This window comes from Cherax quadricarinatus, chromosome 4 (genome assembly GCF_038502225.1).
Source record: "Cherax quadricarinatus isolate ZL_2023a chromosome 4, ASM3850222v1, whole genome shotgun sequence".
Classification (NCBI taxonomy): Eukaryota; Metazoa; Arthropoda; class Malacostraca; order Decapoda; family Parastacidae; genus Cherax; species Cherax quadricarinatus.
In genome coordinates, this window is record NC_091295.1 from 32,396,574 (window position 1) to 32,406,627 (window position 10,054).

The window sequence follows — 10,054 nt, forward strand, 5'->3', positions numbered from 1 at the left end:
ATACGTTGTGCGAAAGAGCTATTGTAGTGTATTAATAACGTACCGTAACGATACAGAGGACAGCTCACAAGGTGCATTGACACCTGACGGATAAGACAGATTAATTGTGGCAGTGAGTGGAGGAATGCTGGAAGGTAGGAAGGAAGGAGAGGTGTGAAGAATGGAGGAAGATAAGGGGAATGGTAGAGGGGAGAACTTGATGGATAAAAGATGGAGGGAGTTTGAAGGCTGAGGAGATAGAATATGCTAGAAGGATGGGGAAGGCTGGATAGTTGAGGAAGAGAACCCTGTGTGTGTGTGTTTTGATTATTATTATTATTATTGCGACCTCGAGTCGCAAGTTTGTGCGTAGGTGAGTGTAACACCAATACCTCCCCCCCTCTCTCTCTCCCCATATGTATATATAAAGCAATCAACAATGCATTGTTGAATGCTTGTATTGCTGGTATGTTTTGGAGGAGTGTTTGTGAAAGTGAGTTGTGCAGGTGTGAAATGAGGTGTGGTAGTGTGGAGGATAGAGTTAGAAGAACTGCAGGTAGTACATGGTAATGAGTTTTTATTTTTGCAATAACTCATACCTTCGAAAGTGAGATAATGGTGAATATTATTAAACCCTAAATGAATGTCAGATATACTTCGGATTTTAATAGTGAATATCTGTCCATTATCAACACTGAATTTGATGTAGGTATTGGTCTGATATTCACCGATGGATCATAAGATCCTGGCACTAGTACCAGGTTTATGATAGCTTAAACAAATTTAAAAGAGTTCAGGGTTGCATGCCATCAATCCAAACTTTCTCCACAAGGCTGCCTGTGTTGCATATTGAAATGTAATTAAACATTCAGAACAATAGACAGATATGACTATTTAAAATTTTCGTGAGCACACGCGGTAATGAGTAAATTGGTAATCAAATCTGTTTTAATTCTGTCATGGCTACTTCCATATCAACATGTAACACAGACACCCTTGTGGAGAGAGACATTTACATTTTTAAGGGGCCACCTTAGGTGCATTCTGTTTGGCCACTGTCATAAAAGAAAAAGAACAGTCAGATGTATTTTCAAACACTTCGTCAGACTACTCCAAGGAGACTGCACAAATGAGACTCAAGTGGAGTCTAAAATTGTGTCGCGAGCTTGGTGAAGCTCTGCCTCTTTTGTTATTGTTCTGATACTAAGGACACCATGGAAAGTAGTTCTTGAGGGCTGCTAGTAGGAGTCTGTAATGCACATGTATTCTATCCTTGGTTTTACTGTGTAAAACAAGTGTTGCTAGTGTCAGCTCAGTGTGATGAGACATTCTCAAGTTAATAGTGGGAAAAACAGAGATATTCCCACCTGGGCCGAATAACTTACTACTGATAAGTGAGCAAAAGACCGATTGTACATAAATACACAATAGAAAGAATGAAATGACGGGTTGATTGTGAAAGTGAAGAAAATACGTGGAGAGAGGGGGAGAGAGAGAGAGAGACATAAAGGGAAGAAGGCCGTAAGACAGCATTAGAGAGAAGCAACTTTATACCAGCAGGACGCCCCCCGAAACACAAATATAGTCCCAAGTTCCACTATTAAAGACGAGTTAGCTCTCCTCTGACCCTCTCATCCGGCCCTCTCATCTTGCCCCTCTCTTCTTAGTGCCACCCTCAGCATTAGTCTCATTCTTCCCGCCATGTATACCGCTAGCATTTTTTGGGGGGTGGGGGGAGATGTATTAGAGCTCAAATTGATACAAAGGGGCTTTATGAGCGTACTCATATACACTGTATATGCTTGCAGGGTTGAGTCTCGGTTCGTGCGTGTGTTTTACCATTATGTAAAAGGTACTTGTCGATAAGACACTTGGCCTGTTCGGGATTAGTTGTGTGTGTGTGTGTGTGTGTGTGTGTGTGTGTGTGTGTGTGTGTGTGTGTGTGTGTGTGTGTGTGTGTGTGTGTGTGTGTGTGTGTAATGTATGCGCGTGCGCGCATGCATTTTGTTTGTGGTTACAGGAGTCGAGTCTCGGGTCTTGAGCCTGCCTCTCCACTGGCTGCTACTGGTTACACTTTCTCCTAACTGCTCGAGTCTATTATACCTATTCTTAAAACTAAGTATAGATCCTGTCTCTACTTCGTTGTCTAGGTCGTTCCACTTCTTGACCACTCAAAGGCTAAAGAAGTATATTATAACATTCCCGTGACTTATCCGTGTTTTTAACTTTCAGCTGTGTTCTCGTGTATCTGAGACCCGCTTCTCAAACAGACTTGCACTGTCTATGCTATCACTCTCTTTCTCTCAGTATTTTTACATCGTAATCATATTACTCCTGGTCCTTCTGTCCTCTAATGGCATCAGGTTTAGCTCCTTGAGCCTCTACTCATAGCTCATACACCTTAAAGAAATAAAGGCACAATACCGTGGCTGGAAGCATACATGAACAACCCGCACATAGGAGAGAGAAGCTTCCGACGACGTTTCGGTTCAGTTTACACCATTTAAAAGTCACGCTAACCTAAAAGAGTGAGGGGAGCCATTATATGTAGACGATGTGGACAGGGACGGGACAGTCTACTTTTTCTAGCCTCTTGATTTGCGTTACCAGATGTGGGTTCCATACTGGTATTGTTACTCCAAAACAAATGCCGTATATCGTTTTGTGAATGACTCCTTACTGAGGATTCTGGCAGCTATCTTTAAATTTTCCAGTCTCGTATTTGCTGCGACATTTATTTGCTGTTGTGCGCCTCAAGTGATATGTTAACCCCGAGATCCTTGTCTTTCATTAATAAGGTTTGCAGCCTGTGTTCCCGAGCCTGCAGTCTGTTTCCGGTCGTCTTTGCTCTTCCTCTATTTTCAAGAATTTCCATTTGCTGGGGTTACATTCTAGTAGCCACTTGTCAGACCAATCCAACAGTTTATCCAGCTCCTTTGTAGTCTTTCCTAATCTGTTCCTGTTTGTATTCTTTTCATTAGTTTCAGGCCATTATGCTAACAGGGATACTTCTGGCTCTATTTCTTCTGTCATATTTACTTAAGAATCTGGGGTTAGTACTGGTCCCAGTACTAACCCTTGCAGAATCCCAGTCGTCAAATTTGCTCATTCAGATACCTCCTCTTAAACAATAATGCGTTGTTTCATATTAAGTATATTGTCCTTGATCCACTGTAGTGTTTTTCCTGTCAATGCTACCTGTTTCTCTAAGTTTTGTCCCAGTCTTTCGTGAGGTATCGTTTCGAACGACTTCTTAGTCCAAAAATATGCAGTCAACCCATCCCTCTCTTGCTTAACTTTCGTTACCTTGTCATATAACGCTAGTAGATTTGTGAGACAGAATGAAATATATCCTAAAACAAAGTTGGCTGTTTATGAACCCATTCCTTCCCTGGTGTTCCACTGCTCTTTGCTCGATGAATCTTCTCTATAACCTTACTATGCCCGTCAGTGAACCTGGCCTGCAGTTTGATGCTACCTGTCTGTTCTCTTTTTAAAATATTGGGATCCCACACCTGTTTTCCACACCTTCGGCAGGTGCTCTGTTTCGGTTAACTTGAAGCTCGCGGCTAGTGGTTCTTCTGCTCTCTCTCAGAACCCACAGAAAAATGTCTGACCCGTTTGCCTTCGAGGTATCTTGCTTGCTCAATAGTTTCTTCACTTCTCCCGTTGTATGTCCTGTGTCCAATATTCGTTGGTTTACTCTTCCTCCTTGACACACTAGCAGTGTTTCTATTTTCACTGAGAATAGCTCTCTAAATCTTTCGTTCTGTTCTTTGCAGATTTCCAGGGAACTCAGGTTCTCCTTCAACTTCATTAATTGATCCTTCACAGTTATCTTTCCGATGCGGCAGTATAGCAACTTTGGCTCAGATTTGGCTTTCGATGCTCGGCTTCTGTTTTTTTACACATGCACATTCGTGTCTGGCTTGTCTGTTTGCTTCCCTATTCTCTAGTATGCTTTACTCTCTTTATTTCTTCCACATTCTTATACAGTTAACTTTTTGTCTCCCTATACCGCTACGTGAATCATGGGGTGACGCTGTTCTTAGATGTGCTTTTTCTTCATCTTGAATGAATTTCTCCTCTGCCTCCCAGCACTTTCCAGCTACTGTACATTCTCCATTTTATTTGTTTTCTTTTCATCTAGCTCCCTTCACCGTGGCACTCCACTTAGGAATTTCTTCAGTCCTTTGTGCTCTGTATTTCTCTCTACGTTTACTTCCGCACTGTCCCTAGTACCGAGGGGCCTCTTATATTTAATGTCCCCTACATCAAAGTCATTTAGGGTGAATACAAGGTCCAGCTTCCTTCACCACCTTCAACAATTTTGGCCTCCACGTTTCTAGTTCCACGTGTGGCTCCAGATTCTTCCAGTCTATTTCCTTGTGATTGAAGTCTCCCATGGTCATTGGTTTCGCATCGCCTGTGTGGGTTCTTCTAGTGACCCCGTGCTGCTGTCTACCATTGTCTTATTGTTTTCATACCCCTGTCTTAGTCTCCTGTTGTTTAGCGGTAAGTTGTATATCAGTTATCTTCTTAGGTCCCGCAGTTCTAAGTGTACCCACTCCGTAGTCTTTGCCCCCCCCCCCTCTCCGTTCATTCTACTCATCCCCTTAAAAATCAGTTGGCTCCTCCTTGGCAATGCTTCTCCTCCAGCTCCTCTGTTTTCTCTGTTCTCTCTTCTGTGAAGATCACCTCTGTGAGTTTTCCCTCCATTGTTACTGTAATATCTGGGGATGCCTCCACTATCCACTTTTTCTGTCCATCACTCTTGTTTATTCCATCTGTCACACTTTGTTTCCTTGTTATAATATTTTGGTTATTGGATTCCTGTTCTCATGGTTCTTGCCAATGTCTCATAGGAGTACGTGGGGGAATAGGTAAGTGGTGGAGACTGAGAATAAGGATGAGAGCTGACTGTAGGTGAGAAATAATCCAACACTGGTTAAGAATAAGGGTGTAGGTGTGGAGGATGAGCGGTAGAGTATGGTTTATTTAACGTTATTGCCTTAGAGTGGAAAGGGGTGTCGGGGCTTGAGGGATCGTGTGGAGCTGAGCTTGATGTGACCCCTGGATGCGGAACTACTGCTGATAATTTTTATTTACTCCCTCGACAACCCATCCCCCCTTCCCCTTTCTCTCGTGTTTTTTGGTTTGAGTAGACAGTGATTTCGTTTCAAGATCCGACTTCGTGCCATTTCTGTTGCAAGAGTCAAACTGACTGGTATGTGTTATTTATACTGTTTGTACCTTACAATTTTCTGAAAAAAATTACCACCTCATGCACCTCAGCTTCACCTGTCAGTTCAATGACATTTCTAATCTTCCCGTCTGCCGTCCATATCTCATCATTTGACATCCATTCAGCCTCCTTAAGGCCTTGTTGCATAATCAGTGACCTTCGTTCCTCCCCCCCCATTTTCTTTCCCTCCAGAATACTTTGAACTAGTTCATCATTAACTATAAAAGTATGCTTTTATTTTCTAAAAATGCAGTCTATACCATCTTTAATGATAAAAACAACCTTATTTACTAAAACTTAACCCTTAACTATTAAAATATATTCATAGCTACTAAGTAACCTCGGTAGAACTAAATGTATAAATATGCGTGTATGTACAGTACATTGCTTTATATATGGTATTCTGCTTCAGTTACTCTGACCCTTCACCTGTATCAAGTTGACATAACTAATTATTTTTCATATTATATCCTAAAACACAAAAATGTGATTTTTTTTCTGGGGGTGGAAATCCTAGTTGCTTGATTGTTTTTATGGCAAAAAAGCATTTTGGGGATTCAGCGTATAAAATGGGACAGAGAGAGAGAGAGAGAGAGAGAGAGAGAGAGAGAGAGAGAGCGAGCAAGAGAGAACAAGAGCAAGAACTCTGCTGTTGGACGTTTAGATCGCAAGTACAGCACATCATGACTTGGTCTGACAAGCAACAATAATCGAACAGAAAAAACGGCGCTATTTGCTTGCAGATGCTCGCGAGTCGCCTCGTGGTATCCGGGGTTCATTTAATCACTAATTTTGTAACAAACCAAGAAAAAAAATGAATAAAAAAATGGAAATTATTGTACGCCAGCTTAACCGAGCGATACAGCACCGATAAGCCAACGATTACTTGATAAATAGCGAAAATACGACAGCGGTTGCTTAATCCTCCGATGAGAACTAACGTTGCCAAGAGACCCTTTTCTTGTTTCCTGACGACCAAACCACCACTATCATCATCACTATCCTGACCTTTCACAACACACACATTCCCGTTATACAGTTGACTGCTAACAAAAAAACTTTTACACGCGTAATTTTGAACACACAAAAAAATGATCTCGTGACTATCCAGCTCTAGCTTCTTGACGAGCAGGAAACCAGAAAGACAGACACCCACCCACACATGACCCCAGAGTTTTATACCAGTTGAAATTAGGAATATTGTCCTCGGAGTAGTAAAAATGCTTTAAGAGGGTTGGTCAGCATAGCCACCGGGGCCTAAAAAACGACAATTAGAGACATAAAAACATGACCCAAGTGCCTACGTGGAATGTGAGCAGTCATGGGGAATTTGTAAGTATTCAATAAGTTAATTTACGACTTGCCCCCTGCCGTCTTAAAACCTGAGTCGAGCTTTACGCGATAATAGAAGCTACCCACTCAACCAGCCAGCCAGCCACTCGGTCAGCCACCCAGCTACCCAGCCAACCTCTCCCCTGACCGCACCTGGAGCCACTTGTCTCATTAAAACAAGCAGCACAAACTGTCTACTAAAACTAGAACGTGAGGCGAGTGAGTTCAGTCTAAAATGAGTATGAATACAAGACTCAAACTCTTGTAATACTGGTTTAATATAGGAGTTCCAAGTTAAGAGCAAGCCAGTTGTACGCCGCAGATGGCAATGAGAGGTTAAATCTGCAAAAGGTCGAGGTGGCTGACATCAGATAGTGATAGTGGTTGTTGTGGTGGTGGTAGTAGTAGTAGTACAGTAGTAGTGGCAGATGCACTGGTATTTTTCAGTGGTGGCTTCGGGGAAGTGTGTAGGGAAAAATAGCAGTGGTGAGGTAATAGTTGCAGTGCTAGAAGAATATACTGGTGGTATCAGTGGTTTTAATTATAATTTCGGATTTTAGTAATGTCACTAATGATGGTAATAAAATAAGGGTAGTGGTGTAACGAGGATAAAGATAAGATGACAGTATTAGTGTGAGCAGAGATGAAGGGGTAAGAGTTTTTTGTTTGCCAACACAGTGGTAGTGTTCGTGATTTGTGGTTAAAAAAGATGAAAACATTGAAGCAAGAGTGATTGCGAATATTGTTAAGGATTACTATTATGACGATTACTGATAAGAGATTACTGTTATGATACCTAGAAAGACCTGGTTCGATGGTTGAACAGTGAAAATGTAGGCGTGGTGCTCTCTACATTACCGGGTTTGTGACGTTGTTTGTGGCATGTATTCACTTAATTGTACTTATATAGTTTGCTTCATGAGGATGAGCTACAGCTCTTGGGTCCCTCTTCTCAAATTTCAGTTGAGTTGTTTGCATGCAAATTTCTTGGAGTTTGTCATGTGTACTCATTAATACCCGTCATTAATAGCTCTTTAAGTCATATGTTCTCTCTAGACTGGAATACTGCTGTACACTAACGGCTCCTTTGAAGGCAGGCGAAATTGCAGATCTGGAGAATATACAGAGAACTTTCAGCCATAATACTGACACTGATAAAGATGAAAGGTCGTATGTGGAATTAAAAGTGGGCATCCTTCTCTACAATGTTAAAACCATACTGCTAGAGGATATTAGCTCTGGAAGACGAGAAATCAGATACAATTCTAGTATCAGGCTCAATGATCTGTTCAGATTAGTAAACTGTGTGTAATGGCAGCATAAAATAACCTGATACGTGATACGAAGACTTTAGAATCAGCTGGTCATATCGTCGCCTCTGATAATTGTATTCATTTCCCAACTGTACCTAATTCACTTGTGCACTTTGTGAGAAAGATATGTTTAGGTATTTAATACCTTTTCTTCTCCTTTCCCCTCTTTTTCGTTTCCATCCTATATGTAATTTTTTTTGTTGCCCCGCTCTGTGATGACGGAGATACTTCTATAAAAGTACCGTGTCTCCTGTGTACGGGCTAGATTATCCTGAGAGATGGTAATTCCCAAGCAACTGTAACTCGGACCTTGCTGGAATTGAAGCTTCAGGTGTCGCTCAACCTTAAATGGAATATTTAACGAAATCCTCATTGCCCTACTGAAGTCTCCCAGTTCAGGCTCGCAGATTTCAACATGACAGTGGAAACATGGCTAGCTTTTGTTCCCACACTGTAACCATCATATACAATAAGGTATGAGCAAACTGCTGATATATCCAGTTTTACTAAAATAAAAATAAAGATCCCCCCCTCCCCTGTCTATTTCGTCCATTACCTTCCGTCGAGTTAATCGCTCTCATAACCACAAGTATCACATCCTCTGTCATATTTTAATGACCACAAACGGCAGCTTCAATAAGCGCTCTGCCTTATCTTCACGCCCACACTTCAGACAACCTCCCCTGAACAAATACCACTCTGAAATTATTTATTTATTTTTAACTCCACTGTAATTTTGCTGCTTCCTAAGGCAACAGTGATCATGATCTGTTATGAAGCTTTGTATTTCCGTCCTGTCACAATATGTGAAAGGAAAGTAGTGTTGATGATCTTTTATTACTATTATGTAATATGGCAGGCACATATAAAAATAAATTCTTTTACTCAGTATACTCATATTTTTGCTTAATTCAGTTTTAAATATTTATTAATCTTGTAATATTTACTGTGCTGCGGGGGGGGAGAGATAGTCCCCGAAACCATTAATAAATGTAACTAATTAAAAAATGATAACGTCCCATATTTTATATACCCTGGCGTTATGTACAATAACGATTTTTTCCCTTTCATGGTTGTCTTTACTTAAACTTGTGAGCATAATCATTCGTGACCGTCCATCCCAGCTTCTCTCTTGCTTGTCACCAGTGTTGTTCGCTCAGTACACCAGCAACACTGAGTCTATCCGCGTCAGGAAACACTTGTCCTGTTTCCTGACAAACTTTACCTAGCCTAACCTACCATTTAATAGGGTTTTTAACTAATGCTGGTTATTTTAGCTTGGTATTATAGTATTTGTGTTAGAAATTGTATTCGCGTTCTTAGTTTCCATTTAATTTTATCTTTGTTTTTAATTTCTTTTGTTTTTGCTTTATTTAATTGTTTACTGCTGAGAACGCTGAGTGACGCACACGCTCAGAGTGCTCCGTAAACATCACAACCTACCCCACTTTTCATGTGGCCTTAGACACACTGCAGGACAGTTGTCACTGAACGGGTCATCTTGCGACAAGACCGAGGTGAGGTTTTTCCTGACAAAAAATATTTGTAGACCTGCAGCATTTGGGCAGTGTGATCCCTTGACTCTCAGGCTCACAAGTTTGCTACTAAACTCGCCGTGCCAGGCTGATCTTAGTCTAGCACAGCAACCTTGCATTACATGATACCCGATCGCTAAATGCTGCCACCTTCACCAACTCTCATTTCTTCCATGTGTAGTTGTTTTTTATTTACTCTAGTTGTCCTCTGCTACCACTATCGAAACCACCCCCACCAGCCATCACCCCCACCAGCCATCACCCCCACCAGCCATCACCCCCACCAGCCATCACCCCCACCAGCCATCACCCCCACCAGCCACCACCCCCACCAGCCATCACCCCCACCAGCCACCACCCCCACCAGCCATCACCCCCACCAGCCATCACCCCCACCAGCCATCACCCCTACCAGCCACCACCCCTACCAGCCAAAAACCCCACCAGACACAATCCCCACCACCCCCTGCACTGGTGCACGCCCCACCGCTGTACCACACGTCGCGTCACAAGGCAGCAATAAGATTCAAGCAAGATATTCGACAATGACCGGGCTGAGATGTTTGACACAGGAGTCCTGATAGCGCTGATGCAGAGGTACCAACAAACATAGTCACCAGGCCAGGAGAATGACCAAATCACCATGTGGA